This window comes from Tachyglossus aculeatus, chromosome 19, assembly GCF_015852505.1.
Source record: "Tachyglossus aculeatus isolate mTacAcu1 chromosome 19, mTacAcu1.pri, whole genome shotgun sequence".
NCBI classification, from domain to species: Eukaryota; Metazoa; Chordata; class Mammalia; order Monotremata; family Tachyglossidae; genus Tachyglossus; species Tachyglossus aculeatus.
Genome location: NC_052084.1, coordinates 2,715,587 through 2,727,678, shown reverse-complemented (window position 1 = coordinate 2,727,678; position 12,092 = coordinate 2,715,587). Strand labels below are relative to the sequence as shown.

Here is a 12,092-nt window from a genome sequence, read left to right as displayed (position 1 = left end):
TTGCACTAAGGCCTTCCCAGACTGAGCCCCCTTCTTCCTCTCCCCCCCAACCCCTCTCCATCTCCCCCGCCTTACCTCCTTCCCTTCCCCACGGCACCTGTATATATGTATATATGTTTGTATGTATTTATTACTCTATTTATTTATTTATTTATTTATTTTACTTGTACATATCTATTCTATTTATTTTATTTTGTTAATATGTTTTGTTTTGTTCTCTGTCTCCCCCTTCTAGACTGTGAGCCCACTGTTGGGTAGAGACCATCTCTATATGTTGCCAACTTGTACTTCCCAAGCGCTTAGTACAGTGATCTGCACACAGTAAGTGCTCAATAAATACGACTGAATGAATGAATGAAGTGCTGAACAAATGCCATCATTATTCCAGCACTTAGAACAGTGCTTTGCACATAGTAAGCGCTTAACAAATGCCAACATTATTATTATTATTGCACAACCATCTCTGTCGGTCAACTCCATTAGATTCTAAGCTCCTGGAGGGCAGGAATCTTATCTCTTGCTTCTGTCATCCCCAGGCTTCAAGTCCAGTTCTTTTCACCAGAAAGCACTCAAAAAGCGTCACAATGGAAAGTATGGTCCCTCCAACCGGATTGCATGGAGCAGGAGCTGGTCATAGCCTTCTTGAGATGTCGATCAACTCCACATAGCAGTCAAACCATCTGAGTAGCGGACAGTCCCTCCCCTCCCCCCAATTCCAGATGGCGTCCAAGACATCCGCAACCTTGTTGGACTCCCGAATTTGACATTCCGGAAAGGTCCCGTCTGTTAATCCCCACTGTGGTCACCGCCCAAAGCGGGATTCCAGAAGCGCAAGGGTTGACGATATTTTCGGAGGTCGATTTGCCAAGACTCCGGCTTACAGGTTGCCAGCTACGGAGTGCGGTGAGTGACAACAAGGCTGTGTCCCAGTAGGTTCTCATTCCTTTTCTGCTTGGACATGATGAAGATGGTGGCATCTTGGAATTCCACGGTACCTCTTCAGTTGCCCTTGTGTTGAGAAAGAGTGCTGCTCAGAAGTCTCAAAAAGAGAATAACCTGAGGACCCCCTTAAAAAGTGCTGGCCAGATACTTGGGGTGCTAGACTGTGAGCTCAATGTGGGCAGGGAATGTGTCCGTTTATTGTGTCTTGTACTCAATGTGGGCTGATGGTCACGGTAAAGCTATTGGCTTCATTCACCAAAAAACAAACAAAAAACCAAAATTCCGCTTAATTTGCCAGAGTAGAAGCTTCTTGTGGGCAGGGAATGAGTCCCTTCTTCGGTACTTTCTACATGCTTACTGCAGTGTCTTGCACCTAATGGGTGCTCAACTACTACTACTACTACTACTACTACTACTACTACTACTACTACTACTACTAATGATGGCATTTATTAAGCACTTACTATGTGCAAAGCACTGTTCTAAGCGCTGGAGTACATACAAGGTGATCAGTTTGTCCCATGGGGGGCTCGCAGTCTTAATCCACATTTTACAGATGAGGTAACTGAGGCATAGAGAAGTGAAGTGACTTGCCCAAAGTCACACAGCTGACAATTGGCAGAGCCGGGATTTGAACCTGTGTCTTCTGACTCCAAAGCCTGCGCTCTTACCACTGAGCCACGCTGCTTCTCTATACTACTGCTCTTCCAATAATACTAGTAATGGCAAACATAAAGTCTGTTCTATGTGCCAAGGATTGTGCTAAGCGCTGGGGCAGATCAACATAAACAGGTCAGGCACAGTCCCTGGCCCACATGAGGCTAGCAGTTTAAAAGGAGAAAGGTATTTAACCCCCATTTTACAGATGAGGAAATGGAGGCCCAGAGAAGTTAAGTGACCTGCCCAGCATCACTCAGCAAAAAAGTGGCAGAGTCAAGAGGAGAAGCCAGATCCTCTCCCAGGCCTGTGTTCTTTCCACTAGGCCACACTGCTTCTAGGCCTAGGCCCCAAGAGTGAAGAAGCTCTGGCTAGGTTTAGTGTATTTCTCCATCCTGCAGGACATGTGACACTGGGAAAACATTCACAGCCTTCCAAGGAACCGAAAAAAGGAGAATTTGCCACAGGTGTGTGATTTTGGTCCCTGGAGGCCAACAACTTTGTCACTCATCCCAGCTGGATAGCAGAGTGGTTGGGTTGGGCATCGAGGGTAACGACAATTAGACAGATGGGAAGCCCACCTCTTTCCCCCCACCCCGAGGAGGCATATCAGTTCTCCTTCCTTGCTTCCCTTGCCCACACTCACATTTAAAATGCCATCTTGGAGACTGAGGATACGGGAGGGAGTAGAATGAATGCTGACTTAGCTACGGCAATAAGTTGACATTTGACTTGAACCAGAAGAAACTCACTGTGAAACGAGAGCTGGGGAAAGCACGAGAAATAGGAGAAAACAGTTCCCTTTAGCTTTTTGACTTCTTAAAATCAGGAATTTCTAAGCAATCTGCATCCCCTACCCGATTCGTATCGTTTTTAAGAAAAAGGAAGGGGGTGTTATGTATCAATACATCAATGAACAGGTCGCAAGCACTCAATCGAAACGGCTGATTGATGAATCGCTCCTTCAAGGCAGAGAAGGAGTCTACCAACTCTGCTGTTCTCCCAAGCTCTTAGTACAGTGCCCCGCTCACAGTAAGCACTCAGTAAAGATCACAGATGGATTTCTCTACAGAAGAGGAAAGCTACCCACTTCAGCAAGACCGAGCAACGTCAGAGCTGTGAGAACAAACTGGCAAAGGCCCGTCTTCCCAAATGCACTCAATTCACTAAGTCAGACTACTTCATTTAGACTGCATTTAGAGCCTATAAACACGGTTGCATTTCTGCAAACACGATCCACTTTCATGTTTCAAGCAAGAAAAGTTTCCCTGAAATTCAAATGATAGTAACTGATTACAATAATTCATTTCCCATTACTCACTGACCCATAAAGCCATAATATGGGTACATGACTATGTGTGATAGAATATTACATGAAGATTAAATTCCATTATGTAAGCAAAGCCACCATGCGTTTCTCCAGCTAGAACTTCACAAGACCAAATCTCTCCAGCTTCTTTTACCTGCCACCACGAAACAGCTGTTCTGAACTGAATCTTCCCTGATTGCCAACAGGACCTCATTTCTTCATCCTAACGTGAAAAGCCACACAGGCCTCATACGGTACAGAACCAATTCGACCAAACAGATAAAAACTGTTCACTAGCTTGGGTTCATAAGCTTTGTCGTAAAATTGGAGAAATTTTAAAAGAGAAGTCTCAAATGTGGCCCCGCACTTAATGGCACAATTCAGTTTTATTTTTCAAACGCTCGGTTAATTTTCAGTCTACGCAGGTTATTGGTTGTGATCCAAATCCTTCTACTTCTGCCAACTTTGGGTTTTTGTTTTTTTTTTTGAGCTTTTATTTTCCATAGGTCATCTGCATTTAAAGATAAATGGAATGTCGGTTTACCAAATAAGCAGATCTCTTGCATCCCGCACAAGTGGGCTACATTGAACGAACAGGTTTGGAGCAAGAAGTCAAGAGGCCCTCATGAGATGGGTACGGCAATATGCTTCCTTAAAAAGGCACTCCGTTCTTAAGAGACAAAATCGACGTCTGGGGGTAGAGAAGGAATAATCGTGTGTGTTTTATAAGCCCGAAGACTCACTTCCTAACTTCCGGAGCTAAATTATGAAGTAAACCCAGAACTGGCATAAGGCCGCTTGTAGCAATTCGATGCAAAGCAAATATTTTGCATATTCAATCAGCCCTTTTAAAAATCACTCTGCCACCCCTCCTCCCCACCCCCATGCACTTATTCCTTCACTTTACTTCAACGATGATTTTTTTTTCTTTTCTTCAGTGTGGCCATAGGTCTTTTTAAACGAAACCCCATCATCTTTCAAACCCAGCCTGACTCTCTCGCAAGAAAACGTGAGAAACTTCACAATCCACACAGACGCCACTTGAAAGACACGGACCGAGCCCGCTAGTAGTTGCGAAACAAAAGCTGGGATTTTTTTTTCTTCCCACATGGAAAGATCGGCATGGAGAAAACGTCAATACTCTGGTCCTCCAAAAAAATAAAATCAACTTAAAAAAAATCTCACTTTCCCAGCTGAAACGTACCGAGCCATAAACTAAACTGAAAAGTGACGGTGGTGGAGGGATTGACCGCAAATTGCTGTGGACCAAGGAGAAAATCTAGGGAAGAATCCTTCTCATCGTTGCATTTTTTCCCTATATTTAGACAGGAGGATAGATTCCCAGCTTGGAGGAGACCCCCAATCCACCAGTAATTGCGCTGTACCCCCCCAAAAAAAAAAATTCAGCCAGCCCAACGACCCCCATGCAGAATGCATTAAAACCCCCTGTGGATTTCTATCCAGCTTCCCTTCCTCAAAATGAATATTCCCAACCCAAACTGAGTTTCCTTAAGCCGATCGGCTTCCGATAAAGGCAATATCGATCGGTGATCGACTTGGGAAGCTTTTCCGTCTTCCACGTGGGATGGTTGGGAGACCCTTCCCAAGGGGGGGAGGACAATTAAGGAAAGGAAAAGGGGTCTGGGGGCTCGAAGGGCTTTAAAAGGAGATCAGGGATCGCTGTGGGAATATAAGGGCTGGCTGGAAGATGGTCAGTCGGATGGTCACCTGAAATGGACATTTCCCACCCCCTTGGGGGGCAAGGGGTGGGAGCCCTCCTTTTTCACCCCCAAGGGACACAGGTGTTTCCCAATTTAAAGGTGAATTGGGGGGGAATAAACGAGCCCCCCTCTCCCACGGTGCATCGCAATGAGGCTCCGCGATCCACCAGCCCGGGCGCGCTGGGCGAGCGGCGGGTACAACGCGGTTCCCACGCTGGGCATTGGGCACAGCCTGGCAGGGGGCCCTGGGGGCGGGGGGGGGGGGTCGTGCCCTTTCCCTGCCCCGGGTCCCCCAGGATGCATTCTCGGAGGGCTGGCAGGAGGTGGAGGGCTGCCAAATCCCCAGGCGAGGACCGGGGCGAAGGCCAGGGAGGTGGGCACGGGGGCCAGCCGCCCCCCTCTGCCCCCCAAGCCCCCTTACCTGTCCGTCGGCGGGCTGGGGGGCGTCCTGGGGCCGGGCTGTCCCTGGGCAGTGCCCACCCAGGGGGCCGGGGCAGGAGCCCCTGGTGCCCACCCCTCCCCCTTCACCGCTCACATGCCCGCCAGGGCAGGACAGGGAGCCAAGGAGGGGGGGGGGGGGGTGCCCAGGGGGTGCCCAGGAGATGCCCAGGGGGATGCCCAGCCCCTGGCCTTGGCTGCTGCTGCTGCTGCTGCTCCTGCTTTGGCAAGTGGTCCTCTCGCGCTGGGCCAGATCCAGAGCAATGCTCAACGCTCCTGTTCCCTTTCCCTCTCTCTCCCTTCTCCTCCCTATCCCTATCCCTATCCCTCCTCCTCCTCCTCCTCCTCCTCCTCCTCCTTCTCCTCCTCCACGCATGCGCGCTCCCAGCACAACCATGTGCTACACTCCGGCCACGGGGGCGACGGGCAGGGATGAATATTCCCCATAAATCCATATTTCCTTCTATTAATGTCTATCTCCCCCACTAATAATAATAATGATGATGATGGCATTTAGTTGTATTGAGCCCCCCCTCTTTCCTCTCCCCCTCCCCACAGCACCTGCATATATAATAGTAATAATAATGGCATTTGTTAAGCGCTTACTGTGTGCAAAGCACTGTTCTAAGCGCATATGTATATATGTTTGTACCTATTTATTACTCTAAGTTACTTGTACATATTTATTCTGTTTAGTTTATTTTGTTAATACTTTTTGGTTTGTTGTCTGTCTCCCCCTTCTAGACTGTCTCTCCCCCTCCCCACAGCACCTGTATATATAATAGTAATAATAATGGCATTTGTTAAGCGCTTACTGTGTGCAAAGCACTGTTCTAAGCGCATATGTATATATGTTTGTACCTATCTATTACTCTAATTTACTTGTACATATTTATTCTGTTTATTTTGTTAATACTTTTTGTTCTCTGTCTCCCCCTTCTAGACTGTCTCTCCCCCTCCCCACAGCACCTGTATATATAATAGTAATAATAATGGCATTTGTTAAGCGCTTACTGTATGCAAAGCACTGTTCTAAGCGCATATGTATATATGTTTGTACCTATTTATTACTCTAATTTACTTGTACATATTTATTCTGTTTAGTTTATTTTGTTAATACTTTTTGGTTTGTTGTCTGTCTCCCCCTTCTAGACTGTCTCTCCCCCTCCCCACAGCACCTGTATATATAATAATAATAATAATGGCATTTGTTAAGTGCTTACTGTGTGCAAAGCACTGTTCTAAGCGCATATGTATATATGTTTGTACATATTTATTACTCTAATTTACTTGTACATATTTATTCTGTTTAGTTTATTTTGTTAATGCTTTTTGTTTTGTTGTCTGTCTCCCCCTTCTAGACTGTCTCTTCCCCTCCCCACAGCACCTGTATATATAATAATAATAATAACGGCATTTGTTAAGCGCTTACTGTGTGCAAAGCACTGTTCTAAGCGCATATGTATATATGTTTCTACATATTTATTACTCTAATTTACTTGTACATATTTATTCTATTTAGTTTATTTTGTTAATATGTTTTGTTTTGTTGTCTGTCTCCCCCTTCTAAACTGTCTCTCCCCCTCCCCACAGCACCTGTATATATGTTTGTACGTATTTATTACTCTATTTATTTTACCTGTACATATTTATTCTATTTAGTTTATTTTGTTAATATGTTTTGTTGTCTGTCTCCCCCTTCTAGACTGTCTCTCCCCCTCCCCACAGCACCTGTATATATGTTTGTACATATTTATTACTCTATTTTACTTGTACATATTTATTCTATTTAGTTTATTTTGTTAATCTGTTTTGTTTTGTTGTCTGCCTCCCCCTTCTAGACTGTCTCTCCCCCTCCCCACAGCACCTGTATATACGTATATATGTTTGTACATATTTATTACTCTATTTATTTTACTTGTACATATTTATTCTATTTAGTTTATTTTGTTAATATGTTTTGTTTCATTGTCTGTCTCCCCCTTCTAGACTGTGAGCCCACTGTTGGGTAGGGACCATCTCTATATGTTGCTATATGTTGCCAACTTGTACTTCCCAAGCACTTAGTACAGTGCTCTGTACACAGTAAGCACTCAATAAATACGATTGAATGAATGAATGAATGAATGAATGAAGCACTTACAATGTGCAAAGCACTGTTCTAACTGCTGGGGAGGTTCCAAGGTGATCAGGTTGTCCAACTGGGGGCTCACAGTCTTTATCCCCATTTTACAGATGAGGTAACTGAGGCACAGAGAAGTGAAGTGACTTGCCCGAAGTCACACAGCTGACAATTGGCGGAGCCAGGATTTGAACCCATGACCTCTGACTCCAAAGCCTGGGCTCTTTCCACTGATCCACGCTGCTTTTCCTAATCACTAGGTTGTAATCCCGAGGTGGGCAGGCCATGTGTCTGTTTCTTCTTCTATTAATAATAATGATGATGATGATGATGGAATTCATAATAATAATAATAATGTTGGTATCATTCAATCGTATTTAATTAATTATGATTTTGTTAAGTGCTTACTACGTGCCAAGCACCATTCTAAGTGCTGGGGAGGTTACAAAGTGATCAAGTTGTCCCAGGGGGGCTCACAGTCTTTATCCCCATTTGACAGGTGAGGTAACTGAGGCACAGAGAAGTTAAGTGATTTGCCTAAAGTCACACAGCTGACAAGTGGCAGAGCTGGGATTTGAACCCATGACCTCTGACTCCAAAGCCCGTGCTTCTTCCACTGAGCCATGCCACTTAATAATAATGATGATGATGGAATTTTTAACAATAATAATAATAATAATAATGTTGGCATTTGTTCATTCATCCACTCATTCAATCATATTTAATTAACTAATTACAGTGTTTGTTAAGCGTTTACTATGTGCCAAGCACTGTTCTAAGTGCCGGGGTAGATATAAGGTAATCAGGTGGTCCCACGTGGGGCTCACAGTCTTAAATCTCATTTTACAGATGAGGTAACTGAGGCCCAGAGAAGTTAAGCGCCTTGTCCAAGGTCGCACAGCGGACAAGTGGCCGAGTCAGGATTCCAGTCAATAATTCCTTGGATTCCCAAGCCCATGCTCTTTCCACTATGCCACGCCCCTTATAAATCTATATGGTATTTGTTAAGCGCTTACTATGTGCCAAGCGCTGTTCTAAGCACTGGATGTGTCAGCCCGTAGCAGGTAAAGTAGAACCAGTCTCCAACTATCAAAGCTCTTCTAACAATAATAGTAATTGTGGTATTTATTAAGCGCTTACTATGTGCCAGGCACTGTACTAAGCACTGGGATAGATGCACGCTTATCTCCTCAACACGGCTGAGCTGGGTACGACCTGGAAAAGCTGGATGACTGTACTGGACCCGGCTCCTCCCTGACCTCCCTGCCTCCAGCCTCTCCCCACTCCAGCCCATAATTAACACCACCGCCCTGACTATTCTTCTAAATCAAAACATTCTGCCTACACCCAGCACTTAGAACAGTGCTTTGCACATAGTAAGCGCTTAATAAATGCCATCATGATTATTATTATTATCTCCTCTCTCCTCAAGAACTCCAGTGGTCTCCCACTGATCTCCGCATCAAACGGAAACACCTCGCCATCAGATTCCAGGCTCGATAAATGCAATTGAAATACAATTAAATTCCAGGGACCCGATCAGCTCCTTCCTACCGATCCTCCTTCCTCCCTCACTCCCATCTGGCCTGTGCACTTAGCTCATTCATTCGTTCATTCATTCGATAGTATTTATTGAGCACTTACTGTGCGCAGGGCACTGTACTAAGCGCTTGGGGGAGTACAATGTAATGAGAAACAGACACATTCCCTGCCCATAATGAGCTTATAGTCTAGAGGACTCTTACACCACTTATTGCCACTCACTCTAGCCTTGCTTGTCCTTGGCTCCTTCCTCATCCGTACCCTCCTGCCTTCCTAGAATTCCGTCTCCCTACATATCTGACAGACCACTACTTTTCCAAGCTTCAAAGCCCTGCTGAAACCATATCTCCTCCAGGAAGCCTTCCCTGACTAATCTCTCCACCCTATTTTCCCTCCCTCCTGCCTCACCCATGACTTTAGTCCCACCCACTAAGCACTTAGTTACCCACCCAGGCACACAGCACTTATGTACATATCCTTATAGTGACTTGCTTTCCCTGTCTATAATTTATTTTAGTATGTTCCTCCCTCACTAGATTGTAAGCTTCTCGAGGGAGGGATTGTACCTACCAACTCTGTTTCACTTTCCCAAGTGCTGAGTACAGTGCTCTGCACACAGTATGCGCTCAATAAATACGACTGATCGACTACTTTAAACCACAGTTCTGGACCTCTCTGCAACATAGTTCTTTAATAGTAAGTGCCATGTGGGCAGGAATTGCCTCTTTTTATTGCTGAATTTTTTTTGGCATTTATTTAGCGCTTACTACGTGCAAGGCATGAATTTTACTTTGCAAGTGCTTAGTATAGTGCTCTGCACACAGTAAGCACTCAATAAATACAATTGAATGAATATTGATGTCTACCTTCCCTTCTAGACTGTAAACTTGTTGTGGGCAGGGATCATTCATTCATTCATTCAATCGTATTTATTGAGTGCTTACTGTGTGCAGAGCACTGTACTAAGCACTTGGGAAGTCCAAGTTGGCAACATATAGAGACGGTCCCTACCCAACAGCGGGCTCACAGTCTAGAAGGGGGAGACAGACAACAAAACAAAACATATTAACAAAATAAAATAAATAGAATAGTAAATATGTACAAGTAAAATAAATAGAGTAATAAATCCGTACAAACATATATACAGGTGCTGTGGGGAGAGGAATGAGGGGGCTCAGTCTGGGGATCATGTCTACCAACTCTGTTTGAGGGTACTCTCCTAAGCGTTAATACAGTGCTCTGCACACAGTCAGTGCTCATTAAATACTATTGATTGGAACGTGTCTACCACTCTGTGGTACTGAATTCTCCCAAACGCTTCGTACAATGCTCTGCACATAGTAAGCATCAACCAATATTGATTGGTCGATCGATTAACTGTGGTCAGTCTGAGGCACGGGGGAGACTTTGTAAAATTGTGAGCTGAAATGGGGCTACCAAAAATAGGAGAGAGAAAATACGTTATGAGAAGCAACGTAGCCTCGTGGAAAGAACACCGGGAAAGATGCTAGAGCACCTGCGGTCTTAATCCCTGCTCTGCCCCTTGTCTGCTGTGTGACACTGGATGAGTCACTTAAATTCTCAGTGCCTTGGCTACCTCATCTGTAAAATGGGGATTGAATCATACTCTCTCATACTTAGACTGAGAGCCCCATGTGGGATAGAGACAGCGTCCAACCTGATTATCCGATATCTGCCGCAGAGCTTAGTACAGTATTTTGTACCTAGTAAGTGCTTAATAATAATAATGATGGTATTTGTTTAGCGCTTACTAAGTGCCGAGCACCATTCTAAACGCACCATTAAAAAAAAGGGAGGACCTCTCCAAAGCCAAGCCGCAGACAAAATGGCATCTCGGCTGTCAGCTGGGAGACAATCAATCAGTCAATTAAACCACCGTGCTTACTGAGTGCTTATTTTGTGCAGCAAAACCGGAGCTAATAATAATAATAGCATTTATTAAGTGCTTACTATGTGCAAAGCACTGTTCTAAGCACTGGGGAGGTTACAGGGTGATCAGGTTGTCCCACGTGGGGCTCACAGTCTTCATCCCCCTTTTACAGATGAGGTAACTGAGGCACAGAGAAGTGAAGTGACTTGCCCAAGGTCACACAGCTGACAAGCGGCGGAGTCGGGATTAGAACCCAGGACCTCTGACTCCTAAGCCCGGGCTCTTTCCACTGAGCCACACTGCTTCTCTAATAACGATGGCATTTGTCAAGCGCTTACCATGTGTGAAGCACTGTTCTAAGTGCTGAGGGGATACAGGGTGATCAGGTTGTCCCACGTGGGGCTCACAGTCTTCATCCCCATTTTACAGATGAGGTAACTGAGGCACAGAGGAGTGAAGTGACTTGCCCAAAGTCACACAGCTGACAAATGGTAGATCCGGGATTCGAACCCATGACCTCTGACTCCGAAGCCTGGGCTCTTTCCACTGAGCCACGCTGCTTCTCATGATATGGCATCTCAGGTAGCCTGTGGGAGGCAATAATAATACTTGTGATAATGGTATTTCTAAAGTACTTACTATATGCCAGGCACTGTACTAAGTGCTAGGGTGGATACTAGCAAATCAGGTTGGACTCAGTCCCTGTCCCACGTGGGGCTCACAGTCTCAAACCCCCACTTTCCAGATGAGAGAACTGAGACCCAGAAAAATGAAGTCGCTTGTCCAAGGTCACACAGCAGATGAGTGCCAGGGCTGGGATTAGAACCCATGACCTTCCAACTCCCAGACCTGGGCTCTCGTCACTACGCCTCTCCGCTTCCCCAATTTCTGGCCAACATGGCCCACAGCAATTCAGAAAGGACGGGCTCTTTTTCAGCAGAAACGCCGAGAGGATCGTGAGACAGAGGCTGGACTGAACGCGGGGCCAGACGCCGCGAAAACCAACCCGACGGCCAACAAAAGAGAGAGTTTGTGTGCCAATGGTGGAGTCAGAACTGGCCGTCCTCCATTGACCTCATCAATCCCATACACGCCCAGAGGTAAACTCCGCAATCGGGCCGGGGCGGAGGGGGTGGGGATTGATAACAAAGGACACAGGAAGAAGCACATGTGAGGAAGTCATGATGTTATTCCCCTCAATTATAGATTGATTGCTCTGAAGAGATCATTTCTTCAGTTTCACTTCAAAGCAATTTTGCCAGTGAGTAATTTTTTTTTTAATGGTAATTGTTAAGAGCTTACCATGTGCCAGGCACCTTTCTAAATGCTGGGGTGGACACAAGTTAATCAGGTTGGACACAATCCATGTCCCACATGGGGCTCACGGTTTTAATTCCTATTTAATCCCTATTAGAGAAGCAGCGTGGCTCGGTGGAAAGAGCCCGGGCTTTGGAGTCAGAGGTCGTGGTT

At 45.5% G+C, this 12,092-nt stretch overlaps 1 protein-coding gene across 1 annotated transcript in view; it reads right to left on the bottom strand.

Annotated features, from left to right (window-relative positions):
• The window catches only part of CHRM3 (cholinergic receptor muscarinic 3), a 165,243-nt gene extending 160,123 nt beyond the window's left edge, over window positions 1–5,120 (bottom strand). The window contains exon 1 of the mRNA XM_038761354.1: window positions 5,051–5,120. The gene's annotated coding sequence lies outside the window, so the exon portion shown is untranslated. The remainder of the gene's footprint in view (window positions 1–5,050) is intronic.
• Window positions 5,121–12,092: the final 6,972 nt, after the last annotated feature.